The following is a 15,738-nucleotide window of genomic DNA, read 5'->3' as shown; positions in this document are numbered from 1 at the left end:
TTAAAAGGCAGACAGAGATACTGCTTCGTTACCAAGTCAGAAATCACATTCTGAATCAAGAGATACTTTTGCATCTGTTTGTGTCAGGCTTTCATTTAAATTAGCTCTTATGTTTTAGATCCAAGTTAGGTAATTTCTAATATGACAATTTCTGGAAGATTTTACTTTTAAATGGCAAGAAGTGTGTTTTAATTTTGTTTGTTTTTCTTTTCCTGAACTGACACATGCTTTGACTTTATATTTATACCTGCTACTTTCAGAAGGACAAGAGCTCTTTTCAGAAGATGAATGATATTCATAATCAATCAGTTAATCTTGTTTAAAATCTGTTTTACACGTGATGATGTGTATATATATCTCAGTTACCAAAAAACCAACATTAGAGTTAAACATTTGTTGAACTTCAAGTTATGAGCACCCTGAATTTTTGAATACTTAGAAGCCTGCATCCTATAAAACCTGAAAGTATTCTTCTTTTCAAATAAGTACTCACCTCTGTTCATGCTTCATTGTGTGATAACACAAAAAATGGAGAAAACTGGGCAAAATTATGTTAACAATTTGTGTGTGTGTGTGCCAAGTAACAAATTCAAGAATAGGTTATTAGACTGAAACAGATTTTCTGTATGGTTCTGAGCAACTCCCTCGAGTGTTTATTGTCCCCATCTACTAGCATAAATCAAGCTACCAAATTAGATTTGGAGCATAAGGTTGGGATTTAGCAATATTTTGTTGCCAAACCTAGATCTTAATACACTATGTAATTGGGAATAATGATGAAATTTTCTGTGAAAAGGGTAAGGAAGGTTATACCCCAAAGGCACAGGGTAGCAATTAATGGACTCCTCAAAGTCTATGTAAGAAATCTTGCTTTATAACTATTCAAAATGTGTAACTACTCAATGTTGACCTGCATTTCAAATGACACAAAATGATAAATGCAAATTAAGCTTCAAAATGAACTGGTAAAGGACGTATTATAAGTCTCTCATGTGAAATAGATTTTACTTGTTTCAACTCTTCTATTTTTTAACACATAACTTTAATGATGAATTAGTTTCAACTGAGATAGGGATTTGTTCACTTAGTTTAGCTGAAATCAGTGCTAACAGCCCATATTAGCTATATTTTCTGTGCCAACTGACAAGTTTACAACTCATGATACCAATTCTATACTATTCCTTTTCTAAAATTTTATCTGACCTCACTTCAGTTAAGGGAAAAGTAACTTGGAGCAACAAGTCTTATGTATTTATATATTTATCCAAATGAACCCTTTCAGAAAACCATGAAAAATTGCTGTTTTTTGAGAGGTTGGTAAATTGTCCAAGATCATTTAGTCATTCCGTGTAAGAATCTGGGTACTCTCTTGTATTTAGCTGTCTCTAAAAGCTTGTTCTTTTCCATTCTCTCCGTTTTCCAAATTGACTATGCTTCTATCTTATTATCTGAGTTGCACTTTGGATCACTATGCTCAGCTATCGTTTTCTGTTCAGAAAAGACAAACATTTTCACAGAAAGATATCTTCAAACCACATTTATTTTGTGTTTCCTTTTCCTTTTTTAAAAACATATTATAATCCATATATCTTTTCCACAATTATCTGTTTTAAAATATTAAATCTTAATGTCCTAACTGATAAAAATGAAAAGGTGGTTATTAGATTTTATTCAAATATCACAAATTTTAAAATAAATACATTTGCTTTAAATAGTGCACTTTTCTTTAATACTGAAATGCTACAGCAAGGCAAAGTTATCCAGCTTGATGCCAACAACAACAAAAAAAATCAGAGTAATTTGTTTCAAGTACAGTTCTGAGCTTCCATTCATCAGCCCACGTTGTTGCATTCTGCTATTGTCCTTGGAGTGGAGGGAACAGAGGAGACTTTTGGGAGAATCATTAGATGCTACAAGGTGTTCTGCAAAGAAACTTTAATTTGGTGTCTCATTTACTGAAAAAGAAAAATTGACTGCATGAATAAGTGAGGATTGCAAGAAGTCATCTACATTAGATCCAAACATATTCTAATCTTTTGGGATACTATTAAAGAGGCTAGTACTGAGTAAATATTTATTGAGCACCTGCTGGGGGAGGCCCTAGGTGGTTTCTGAGTTAGTCCTTACTCTTGAAGATCTAATGATCTAGTAGGGAACTAGTCAGGGTAATAGGTATAAACATTGAAGAGTCTTGTGATAAAAGCTTGCTCCTTCATGCCCAGGGCTCAGACAGCTGAGTTTTAAAGACTTACCCAGCAGAGAAAGAAAATGGAACAGTGAAAAGACAAATTTGTGTTAGAAAAGAATCACTAAATTGGGGGAAAAATAAAACTAAATAGCATATCATTCTTGGATAGTTGTCCCTGTGTGTAAAATAAGTCTAATTTGCAATTTTATCCTAAAGATCTATATTTGCAAACTTTGCTGCAAATCCAAAAATCACCTGTGGTCCTGTTCCAAACCCACTGGATCAGAATTTGTGTGAAATGGACCTAAGAAGTTCCGATATTAGCAGGTGCCCCTGGGTGATTTTATTGTGAAGTTAAGGAAACATAGCTATAGCTAAGTGTCTGAAACTCCACCACTTGAGTTTATTTCTTTGGTTGAGCAACAGATCTCAAACTTGCATTTGCGCAAAAAAAACCCAAACAAACAAACAAACAAAAAACAAAACAAAACAAACAAACAAAAAAACACCTTGATTCTCCACTATTTGGGCGTAATCCCTTTAGTTTGACAGATCTTCTCAAAGGTTGGGAAATATCCATGCTAAGAATGTTAAGGTTCCTGCACCTACCTTTGCAGAGTTTTATTGAGTGGGCCTGCTATGAAACCCATTAATATCTGTTTTCATTAGCTTCTTAAGGGATAGGGCAAAGGTGATCCGTGGAAGGCACTTGGACAAATATTGCTTCAATTAGAATTTATTCCTCTTGAAAATAAACACATTTCACTCTTATACTTTGGAGTAAAAGAAAGACTTGAAAATTGGATTTTATTACAGATTATAAATACATTAGACATAAAGTACTTGGTAAGTAATTATTATTATATGCTTTAACTTGCTGTAACTCTGCTTTATAAATTTTATAAAGTAAAGTTACTTCCCTACTTTATAAATCACCATTACTGTGGAACTGGTGGGCGGTTAGAAAATTTTACTACTAACAGAGATACAAAAGTGGGCGGTAGGTATAAAAAGGTTAACTACCCCTGCATTAGACTAAACTCTTAGAGGACAAGTGTTTTTATTTGGGGGGGTGGGTGTTGGGTTTTTCCCACCTCTTTTGTTCAGTAATGTATGTCCAGCACCTAGAAGGGTAGCTTTTTACATAGTAAATGCACAAAACTATTTGTTGACCTATTGAACCAAAATAATAATAAAGGTTAAGCTTCAATAAATAATAAAATGTGTTTATTTGAGCAAAGGAGGGATTGCAGTCTGGGGCACAGAAATCAGATAGCAAGTTAAACTGTACTCCAGAGAGAACAAAGAAAGGTGTGGTTTATAGAGGACCAAACCGAAATGGCTGTCCTCATTTCTGTCTTCCATATGAATGAAGGACTTTGGCTGGGTCAGTAGGGATTGGTTAAGTCTGCCCTGTAAATGGAGGATCCTACTTTTGAAACTGACCAGTTCTTTTCAAGGTGAAGAGTGCAGATGGTCCAGTCACCATGATGAGATGGAAGTAAGGTCCACAAATATTCATGTGGCAATCATGATCCAAGATGTTTGTTGTTGGCCCTGAGCTGAGTTTAAGAACAGGTCATCTTAACATTAACTAACTTAACATTAGTTCCAAGATCTGAGATGAGATGCACACAGGTCTCACTTCCACAGTGGCTTCCCAACTCTGTTTTAAGTCAATCTCTTAGTGATGCTTATTCTGTTTTATTTTTTCTAAGATCAACTTAATGAGATGCGATCAACTCATGTCTCTTACTCTTGCATTCCTCCCATATCTTTCAATGGCTTGTCATAGCCAAAATCAACTTGCAGAGAGCAGCGTGGAGGGAAAGAAGTAGAGAGGGACTAAAATACATGAGGACTTCAGGAGGCAGAAGAAAGAGTCCATAAACAAAAGCCAGGGTGGTAGCAGATAGCCATTGGGAGGAGTGCTGGCTTCCCACATGCAGAGCCGTGGCACGCATGCAGTGCCTCCCTCTGTCCACCACTGGGAATCTGGGCTAGTGTGGAGAGGCTGCCTGATGCTGTACACATGGCCCATCATGTCTCCCGATGCCCTATGAGCCCGGATGGCCCCTGGCATGTTGCTTGCATGTCATGACTTTTGGGAGCCACTGCTTTCTTCTTGTTGGCATGGAATCACCTCAGCTGGGTGGTAGTTCAGGAGCGGGAGAGTGCCCTGAACAACCAAGCGCCATGGCGTGGGCTCCACTGCACGTGGCAGTGGTGTGCTCCAGCAGCCAGAACCAGACATGGAGGCCCACCACCTCCTACCACAGTAGGGATTCACTCTCTGGTCCTTTAGAACAGGGACCTCTTTGAAGTTTCCAGGACCAGTGCCCAATGTTAATGATTTTAAAATCACCCATGATGAGATGTACAGTGATCTCATTAAGAAAGAGAAGGACTTCTACATGCATAATGGCATTTTCCACACATTGGAGAGAAATAAGAGAACAAGCCAAGGCCTGAAAGGTTCCAGAATGCAAAGATGTGTTCAACCTAACCCTCACCTGCGAAGAGAGCATGTACAACCAAGTGGTAGAAAAGTTGACTGCCAGAGAGCAAGAGACCTCCCAGCGTGTGCATGTGATCAATGTGGACATCCAGGACAACTACGGAAGAGGCAGCCTGGGAGGCGTGCTCTCCCCTGAGCTCTGCCAGTGCACTCAGCTCATGGAGGACATGGACACTGACATCAGGAAACTGCTGCTGGAGTTTGAGGAGAAGAGCTGCCAGGCCTTCCTGCACAGCGGCTGCTTCTACTGACAGGCAGGTGGTGCCTCCAGAAGCCGCCTTCTTGCACTCCCTCTTCTTAATAAGCTTTCCTTCCCGATACTTGGTTTTACTCTGTTGGCTTCTGCCGGTGGATAGTAGCAGAACCCAAATAAGTGCCAATTGACAACAATCAAATCTTTTCATCTCACTATTACTTACAAGTGAGATATTGTCTATGAATTTTTTTTCCTTTAACCAAAAAGGAATAAACAGTAAAAAGAGACAAATATATGATAATGAAAAATGATTTGACTTTGGGTGATGAGCACACAACACCATCAACAGTTCAAATGTTGTAGAGATGTTTTCCTGGAACCTATATACTCTTATTGATCAATGTCACCCATTAAATTTAATTTTCTATATAAAATTTAAAGAAGAAATAAATGATTTATAGTACATTTCCTCCCTCCAATAGATCCGCGCCTTTCATTGTGGATTTCTGCCCTCCCCGCTAAGTGGCTGGAATGTACAAATACCAAATAAAGCAAGGGGGCTGTATCCGTTGGAAGAGAACCTGCAATTTTCCAATGAAAAGATGCTGCTGGTAAAAAAAAAATACAGAAAGGATGGAATGCAAACTTCCACAATTCTCTTGACCCCACAAAGCTATCTAGGGTGACTGCAGTCTTGGACACTCACTGTTGGTGTCACAGGCTTTGGGTTGCCAACTCTGTTGAGAGATGACACTTAAAGCAGAAGCATGAGAATCCAGAGGGTGAGATGAAGCACTTTAGGAAGTACAAGCTCTCTCCTTCCCTTCCTTCTTTAATTTCTGAGCTTTCCTTATGCATGTTGAGTTGTATAATCTCATCTGGTATCAACAAGAGGGTGGAACTATGGCATCAAATGAGTCGGGTTTACTACCCCACCTCAGTTCTTTTCAGCTTTGTATGAAAGTGTGTCCCTTTACTCAGTGCCTGAGCGTTCACTTGCTCTTATGTTAGGAAAAGGGAAAACTTGAGTGTTAGTGACCTCAAAATTGAGAAAAGGCCAGCCTGTGGTGTGCAGCTCTTACTCTTTGTGCAAGGGCTGCTGCCAGCAAAAAAGAAATATGACTCCTGGGGTTAGGGCTGTCCTCTGTAGAGACATGCCTGTTTCTGCTTTAGCTCTGCATGTGAGAATGGGAGGGGAACACTATAATGGCTCCTCCCAGGTGTTTCTGGATCTGGGGTGGTATCCTCTGAGAGCTGCATATTTTCTAGTGCTGCAGGTATTGAGGTTTAACAAATGGGATGCATAGCAGTGAGTGCTGTAATCACAAGAGCTACATTTCTCCCTAATAATTAAATGCCATGAGGGGTAAAAAAAAAAAAGGAATGGGGTATAGACAATAGATCACATTCATTCTATTCTGATGCTTTCTGAATGTACCGGTGCTAAGAAAAATTGCATAGGTATTGTTCTTCTGGATGTTCCACAGCAAGGACTACAATTGTTCTTGGAATATGTAGGTTGCCAGAAAGTTTCCTGTTGTTCCACACAGAACTGCACTATGAGTGTGGCTCTCCAGGGCATAGAAAATGCATGACTAAGCTTACTACAGTATTTCTTCTTCCATTTTTTTTAAAACCAGTACAGAGAGTTTTGAGGAAACTAGCTTTGTTGAAGACCCAGGGAACAAAAGTAGCTCTACTTTTCTGAAAACAGTACTTGGCCCTCCGTCATTTCATTTTTAACACTTACTTTGGGGAAACCCCTTACTGGAGACAATTGTACTACTTGTAGAGCACATGATCATTTAGCAGGCATCATCACACATGATTTGAGCCACACGATTAATTTAAAAGACTGGATTTGTTGTTTTACTTTTTATAACACAAAAGTGAGGCTCAGAGATTTTAAAACATTTTCAGTGACTGGCAAAGCTGACAACTAGAAATCTTATTCTAAATTGTATGCTTTTTCTCCCAATAGCAGTTATTACTGTCACAGTGAATGAAGAATAAAATCCCAAATTTGGAGCAAGAGGATTGGATAGAATGTGCCAGTCTTGCTCATGCAGGTGTTTGGATGCCAAGACAAATCAGGCAGTTACTCATGTTGTTTGACTTGAAGTAGTAGTTCTCAGGGTGTGGTCCTTAGACCAGCATCTATATTAGCATCACCAGGGAGCTTGTAACAAACTCAGACTCTCTGGCCCCAACCCAGACTTACTGGATCAGAAACTCTGGGGAGAATCCCAGAAACCTGTGTTGTAAACCAGTACTGCAGGCGATCTTGATGCCAGCCACTGTTTGATTTTAAAGTACAGACCTATACATTTTTTCTCTCATCGCTTTATCCATCAATTCATCCTTCATTTTGAAAACCTTCCTGATACATAATAAGCATTTCCTTGTCATTTCCTAAATCAAGAAGGTTTTCTCTAAAACAGTGAGTGAAAAACAGGCACAAATGAAGTGAGACTTTGGAAGAGTGAGGAAGGGCAAAGAAAAATTTATTAGTCAAGAGCATAGAGATGCTATTACTGGGTAGAAATTACAAGGATGCTTTTTTTTGTCCATTTAAAAAAATCAAAAGAGAATTATCATGTTCTCATAATACAGTGTACAGAGACATGCTATAGAATGGGTACTTGAGACCTGTATAATTATGTTAACCTGTGTCACTCCAATAAATTCAATTAATAAAAAAGAAATGTCCTGTTACTAAATAGTGTGAAAGCCCCTTTCCTGTTGTTCACTTTGTCCACATTTGGCCCAGGCTGGGAGACAAACTTCCATGGAACTTGTCCTGATGCCAGTAAGTAGCCCTATCCTTTAATCTTAGAAGAATGATGTGTCACGTGCGACCTTTTGAGTCTATAATGTATTTGGAGACACTTACAAAAGTAAATTTTATCTAACAGTATAGACATTTTCATTTTAGATATCCAAGAGAAATTTGTAAAACCCTTGCTATAAAAATGTTATTAATTTCTTGCAGATATTTGCACAAAGATTTGGAGAATAATTTTCCTCAGGTCAGATGCACTTAGTTTCAGAAGCAGGCTTCGCTCCTTTCTCCTAACTCATGCTATTGTCATTTAGGACCTCACGCCCCTTCCTAATCTTGGCCACATGTATGTATTGTGACCATGCACGTCACACAGAACACTGCAGCGTCAGATCATCTTTTCAGACTCATTGTTTGATGTTTCTTCTGAAAGTCATTTTCTTACAGGCCATACTTATTTTTAACAGTTTTATTGAGCTACGTTAATGTAAAAATTATATATATCTAAAGTGTTCACTTGATGTTTTGATGTGCATACACATTATGGAATGATCACCACAATCAAGCTAATTAACATACTCATTACTTCTACACAGTTACCATTGGTGTGTGTGTGTGTGTGTGTGTGTGTGTGTGTGTTTTAATGATTTAAGAGCTATCCTCCTGCCAAATTACAAGCATACAAAACAATATTGTTAACTATCACCACCATTGCTGTACATTAGATTTCTAGAACAAGGCAATTTGTCAAATTTTTTCTCAGTCACATATTTTTATGTGATTTTTATATTAATCCTGGGAGGGAAAAAAATCTTAGATTTAAGTGAGCAACAATAATAAAACCTCTGCTTCTTTGAACTGCATGCGAGTTGTAAGGTTGGGTGCAAACAAGAACCAGGCCAGAGAGGCTTTTAAATAAAAACTTTATTAAAGCATCTGCTTACAGATGGGCTGAAACCAGAAAATGGTGTCAGCAGCAAGCAAGGGGAGGGGATGTCTTTTATAGAGTAGGTGGTCACATCTGGTCTGGCCTTGTGAGCTGAAATCTGTCACACCCTGGGGGTCGGATGTTCTATTCTCTACAGTTGATTTATTGACTCTGGTTGAGCAGCAGGATACCTGCTAGTGATAGCAATTTGTGACCCCAGAAAAAGGGTCTTTGTGCCCCAGAGACATTGTATGCATCAGTAGTAAAGGAACAATGCATCTATAGAAGTTAAGGCACCTGTATGGAAAAATACTGACAAAAGATATTTAACACAGTGGGGATGTATAAGTATTATTCTAACACGAGTCATCTATGACATTATCTAGGACTCTCATCATCTACTCTCCTCATCCTGTCCAATTACCAAGACTTTTCCACCTGGTCCCTCTTCTTATTTTCCATCCCAACCCCTCCAGCATCCCTGATGATGTGAACATTCTTATAATAATGTCTCCAACCTCCAGTGCTCCAGACTCCTTCTGCCTTTACAGGGAGGGCAAGCAGTGATGGCTATAACCCCAAACTCCAAAGGGGTTACTAGGGACCAAACTCCAGGGTAGACAGGGAGTAGTGCTTGTGTAAATGCAGCCTGAAATCACATGAGTGTTTGCTTATTTACAAGGGGTTCTCAGGTTATGACAGTCTCAACATACGACATTTTAAGTTTACGATGCTCACTCCCATAAAAACTTAAAGATATTGAGACATGAGTATTTCACCTTATGCCATTAGCATTGTACTTACGGAATACCTGTGCAAACTAGTCTGATTGCACACGGTGAAAGAAAACGCAATAATGCAGTATATGAGTGAGGGAGTTGGCGTCCCCCAGTATGCTTACCTACACCATCTTGGACTGTTAAAAGCACAAGTGTTCCATTTGTGTTGCTTTAGCGACTTTTTGGCCTTTACCATGGCTCCTGAACAAAAGTCAGAGCTACTGGCATCACATGGAGAAGAGCTATCTGCTGAGGACCTCATTCAGCTGGAGAAGCTGCTGATTGAAGAGGAAGCCATAGAAAACCCAGACCCCAAGAGATTTACTACTAAGGGTGTGGCAGAAGGTTTTTCTATGGTAGAGGATGGGTTGGCAAAATTTCAGGCTGAGGACCCCAGCGATGACAGATTCTGTAAGGTCTACAGAGCTGTTATAGATGCCTTGCAATGCTATAGGCAGACTTTGGAAGAGAAGAAGTCATCAACCTTACAGGCTAGCCTGGAATAATTCTTTAAGAAGGTAAAGGCCTGCAACAGGCTCTGTACCCTCTACATCAGCTGCTTCTCAAGATGAAACACCTGTAGTACAGGTAGAGTCATCTCCAGCGTACTCTGTATGCTCCTTAAGCAATCCTGATTCACCTGACCCAGTATCTCCAGCACCTTCTGCAGGTTCTCCTGCCTCTCCAGCTTCCTCCTCCCAACAGGTCAATCTCTCCCACCTTGCAATGCCTCTTCCAGTGCGCAAGTCAACCACAGGAACAAAAGTAAGGAATTATTTTACACTAATTTTTGTCATTTTTTTCTGTTACTACAGTATAGTGTATTTATGTTCTTTTCCTTTTTTCTGTGGCTTAGTTGTGTTTTTATGCTCTAGATTTTAATCTTACAACTGTGTTAAGATAGATAAGTGACTTAGGCTAGGGCATGTTTCAACTTACACTAAAATTCGGGTTATGTCACTGCCATAGGGACAGAACTGTGTCGTAACCCAAGTACCCTCTGTGTTTGTTTTTACCTTGGAGCTGTCATTTCCCTGTTTTATTGATATTGAGGATGTGTTTCCTCAGTCAGTGAGATTCTAGAAAATCAGCAGCTTGTCAAAAATCACCTCTTGCACCCAACAGTGGGCCACATTGTTCTGTGATCTTACAACCACCTGGACTAGACTGTGAATCACATGGCACATGGTCAGGTTGGTGACAAGTTCTATCCAGGTTTTCTGATTCTGTTCCACACAGTGTTCACCTCATCATTTCTTTAGGGAAAGTGATTGAGAGTTTTTTATGATTGATTTCATGATAGAACAGATCCCTAAAAATGATTTTTAACTTCCTGTGGTTTGAAATTTATAGCCAGTTTTTATAAAGTTTGTCACTAAAGCCGGCTGTTGGACAGCAGAAACAACAGAATCAAGGAAGAAATGAAGGTGGGGAGGTTGTGCACAATCTGGTCAAAGTAACCTGAAGTCTTATGCTGGCTACTAATTGAATACCCAAGCCCCCAAGATCAATGAGAAAAATCTACATCTGAACCATCTTTGTATTTATCGCATTGCTTCACTTGATCTGTGTGTGGTAGGTGCTCAATATTTGATTATAAAATAAATACATTTTTATAAAACTGATCTTTATCAGATCCTGATAGTTGCAAGAGGCTTGTACACAAAATGAAAAAATATCTATATCAAAAATAAAAGTCTCTTTCCTTCTTTGTCAACAATGTTTTAATGGGTACAATGAAAAGAGAAATAGTTCATTCAGGGAAGGGTAGGAGCACATTTGGTTTGTGGGGAGAATGTGACAGCTGATTGACAGGCCCAAGTGCTGCAGCCCTCCCTGCATCTGCCTCCTTACAGTGACCTCATCATGTGGGTGCAAGTACCTGAGCGTCATTTCCAAATCTAGACCCTACAAGGCTTCACACTGTTCTTCCTGCCCTCTTGCACCTCAACCATTAGCGTGAGAAAATGTTTGGCCAGATGCTGCACCTTCAACCCGGGTACTCAATGAGACATGGAGTAGAGCTGAGTCAGACGAGCCTAGATTGTCAGATTCTCAGTTGTTTGAGTCAGCTCATCTAATTGCAGATCAGTGAAATGAACATTTCTGTTAAGACACTGAGTAGTGTGGCATAGCTAATGAATATAGCAGATGTTCTTATTGTGTTTAGAGTTAATTGCCAACTCTGATTCAACTATATGCTATATAACAACAGATAATGACTTGCTCACTAGCTGCCACCTTTTAATTTTTTTTAAAGAGAGTTAAACTTCAGAGATGGCCCAGGACTGAGAAGCTAGGACACTTAACCAATTGAACAGCCAGAGACATTCCTGGGTCTGTCAAGAACAGCCTCCCTGAGCTAACTCCTTAATATAGAGATTAAATTTGTTTTCTCAAGTCAGATTTGGGTGTTCATGACTACCACAAAAAATTTTTTGATATTGTCTGCAATTTACTTTAAAATATTTAAAATATGGTTTATATTATATGTGTGTTAGATTTCAGTCTCTACCCTGGAGCTCATTAGTGAACATCTGAAGCCTAACCAACAGTATACACTACCGGGCCTAGTTTATTTAGCATTTCAGAGCCTGCATTCAGGCATTTGGCTCCGCTGGTACCCCTTCACTATCTTTATCTCTGATCAGCACTTGGTGGTTTGTTAATTAGTGTAATATAAAGAATTATTTTAATGCTTACTTGAGTGGATTCACCATATGTGGGTTGACTAGAATTATTGTCTATGTTTCTGCCTTTGCAAGAATTGAAATAAGAAATACAGAGAAGCCAGGATCCTGTACCTTTTGTACTGGTGACCCAGGTCTATGCTTAGCTCTGTTTTTTGTTTGTAGCCACTTTTGGAAGATTCTGAATAGTGTCATGTCCGTCTTACATAAAAATTTGAAACAAAATGTTTACTGAAAAGCCTAAAAGAACAACATTGTAACTATTTTCTTAACATATAGTATGTGTAAAAGAATAGCCTTGTAGGAGGACATTTGGTCCTGGCCAAAACATCCACTGAGTCATTTAGTCTAAATCAAAACGTTTTTGATATTTGGTTCTGTCAAAAATGTTTCATGAATTACAATAAAAATAATATAAATAAAATTTTAACAAACTTAAATGGCTTATATTATTTTAAAAAACTGTAGACCATATCTCTCCATAAATGTTTTTGACAGGACCAAATATTAAGGACTTCTTGGCATGGACCAAATGTCTCCATGGCTACTTTGGATAAGACCAATTGTCTATTAATCCAGAATGTTATCTATGAATTATAACACACAATGGTGGTGAGTTCTAGGGAACAGAGATATAAAGACATATTTCTGTCACTAAATGTTAGAGACTACCAATATCTACTAAGGTAACCTAATTTTGAACATACTCAAATTGCCTTAGCTCAGTAACAATTGGTTCTTTAAAAGATTGAGTTAAAAGCTAATCATAAATAGAATGAATAAATAAAAGGTGGTATTTTTCTTTTTTAAATTGTATTTAGAAAATGAAATTTAACAGGGTGACATTGATCAATAGAGTAAAAAGTTTTCAGGTAAACATTTCTATAGCATTTGAACAGTTGATTATGCTGTATACCCATCACCCAAAGTCAAATCATTTTCAGTTACCATATATTTGTCCCTCTTCACTTCCTGCTACCCATTCCTTCCCCCAAATCCCCCTCCCCCTGGTAACTATTTCACTTTTATTTATGTTTATGAGTCTCAGTTTTATATCTCACCTATGTGTGAAATCATATAGTTCTTAGCTTTTTCTGATTAACTTATTCCACTCAGTATAATGTCTTAATGTTTATCTACATTGTTGTAAATGTCACTATGTAATCCTTTCTAATGACTGAGTAGTATTCCATTGCATATATATACCATTTCTTCTTTATCCAGTCCTCTATCAAAGGACACTTTGGTTGTTTCCATGTCTTAGCCACAGTGAATAATGCTGTGATGTACCTGAGGGTTCATGTGTCTTTATGTACCAATGTTTTTGAGTTTTCAGGGTAGATACACATTTGAGAGGTAGCTGGATCATATAGTAGTTCTATTCTTAATTTTTTGAGGAACCACCATACTTTCTTCCATAATGGCTATACCAGTTTACATTCCCACCAACAGTGAATGAGGTTTCCTTTTTCGCCACAACCTCTCTAGCACATTTTATTAGCTGTCTCATTGATAACAGCCAATCTAACAGATGTGAGGTAGTATTTCGTTGCAGTTTTGATTTACATTTCTCTAATAGCTACTGAATATGAGCATCTTTTCATGTATCTGTTGGCCATTTGTATGTCCTCTTGGAAGAAGTTTCTGTTCAAGGCTTCAACTCATATCTTACTTGGATTGGTAGCATGATTGTTGCTGATCTTTGTAATTGCTTTATATTTGGATACTTTTTTCCTTATCAACACTGTTGTTGGTGAATATCATCTCCCATTTGGTTGACTGTCTATTTTTTTTATTGTCAGCTTCTTTTGCTGTACAGAAGCTTTTTGGATTTATATAATCCCATTCATTTATTTATTGCTTTTACTTACCTTGCCTTTGGGGTCAAATTTATAAAATGTTCTCTACAACAAGGTCCATGAATTTAGTACTTATGTTTTCTTCTATGTAATTTATTATTCCAGATCTTATATTTAGATTTTTGATCCATTTTGAATTAATTTTTGTTCAGGGGGATAAACTGTAATCATTTCATTCTTTTGCATGTGGCTTTCCAATTGTCCCAGCACCATTTATTGAAGAGGTTTTCTTTTCTCCATTGTGTGTTTTTGGATCCTTTGTTGAAGATTATTTGTTTATATATATGTGGTTTTATTTCTGGGTTCTCGATTCTATTCCATTGGTCTGTGTGTCTGTTTTTCTGCTAAACCATGCTACTTTGATTACTGTGGCTCTATAGTATAAATTGAAGTCAGATATTGTGATACTTCTGATTGCCTTCTTTCTCCTCAGGATTGCTTTGGCTAGTCATGGTATTTTATAGTTCCATACAAACCTAGTGATTTTTTGTTCTATTTCTTTAAAAAATGATATTTGGATTTTGATAGGCTTTGCAATAAATTGTAAATTGCTTAGGGTAATATGGTCACTTTAACTATGTTGATTCTTCCAATCCATGAACGTGGAATATTTTTTCATTTCATTGAGTCTTTTTCAGTTTCATTCAATAGTGTTTTGTAGTTTTCAGTATATAAGTCCTTCACATCCTTTGTTAAATTAATTCCTAGGTATTTTATTTTTTTGTTTTTGTTGCAATTTTAAAAGGAATTATTTTTTGGAGTTTATTTTCTGAGGTTTCATTGTTGGCATATAAGAAATTAGTAAACTTTTGTATATTGATTTTGTATCCTGCAACTTTACTGTATTGGTTTATTGTTTCTAATAGCTTTTTGGTGAAGTCTTTGGGGTTTTTCATATACAGGATCATGTCATCTGCAAAAAGTGATACCTTTCCTTCTTCTTTCCCAATATGGATGCCTTTTTTTCTTTCTCTTGCCTGATTGCTCTGGCTAAAACTTTTAGAACTATGTTGAATAAGAGTGGAAAAACTGGGTAAGCTTGTCATATTCCTGATATTAGAAAAAAAAGCCTTAACTTTTTCATCATTTAGGATGATATTAGCTGATGGTTTATTACCTATATATGGCCTTTATTATGTTGAGGTACTTTCCTTTTTACCCATTTTTTGAGTGTTTTAAAGACAAAGGGATGTTGTATCTTATCTGATGAATTTCTGCATCTATTGATAGGATCCTATGATTTCTGATCTTTGTTTTGTTGATGTGGTATATTATATTGATTGATTTACATATGTTGAAACATGCTTGTGCTCATAGAATGAATCCCAGTTGATCGTGATGTATTATTTTATTTTATTTTGTTGTGACAGAGACAGAGAGAGGGGCAGATAGGGACAAACAGACAGGAAGGGAGAGAGATGAGAAGCATCAGTTCTTTGTTGTAGCATCTTAGTTGTTCATTGATTGCTTTCTCATATGTGCCTTGATCGGGGGTCTACAGCAGACCGAGTGACCCCTTGCTCAAGCCAGAGACCTTGGGCTCAAGCTGGTGAGCCTTGCTCAAACCAGATGAGCCAGCATTCAAACTGGCAACCTCGAAGTCTCGAACCTGGGTCCTCTGCATCACAGTCCGATGCTCTATCCACTGCGCCACTGCCTGGTCAGGCTATTATTTTTTTAATGTGTTTTTATATTTGACTTGATAGTATTCTGTTTAGAACTTCTGCATCTGTATTCATTAGAAATATTGGTCTGTAATTTTCTTTTTTGTATTGTTCTTGCCCGGTTTGGTTACCAG

At 37.8% G+C, this 15,738-nt stretch overlaps 1 pseudogene; it reads left to right on the top strand.

Moving 5' to 3' along the window:
• Positions 1–4,384: 4,384 nt before the first annotated feature.
• LOC136385942 (RNA polymerase II subunit A C-terminal domain phosphatase SSU72 pseudogene) lies at positions 4,385–4,957 on the top strand (annotated as a pseudogene).
• The last annotated feature ends 10,781 nt before the right edge of the window (positions 4,958–15,738 follow it).

Source organism: Saccopteryx leptura, chromosome X (assembly GCF_036850995.1).
Source record: "Saccopteryx leptura isolate mSacLep1 chromosome X, mSacLep1_pri_phased_curated, whole genome shotgun sequence".
NCBI classification, from domain to species: domain Eukaryota; kingdom Metazoa; phylum Chordata; class Mammalia; order Chiroptera; family Emballonuridae; genus Saccopteryx; species Saccopteryx leptura.
Note: the sequence above shows the minus strand (reverse complement) of the source record. Positions and strands in the feature narration are given on the sequence as shown.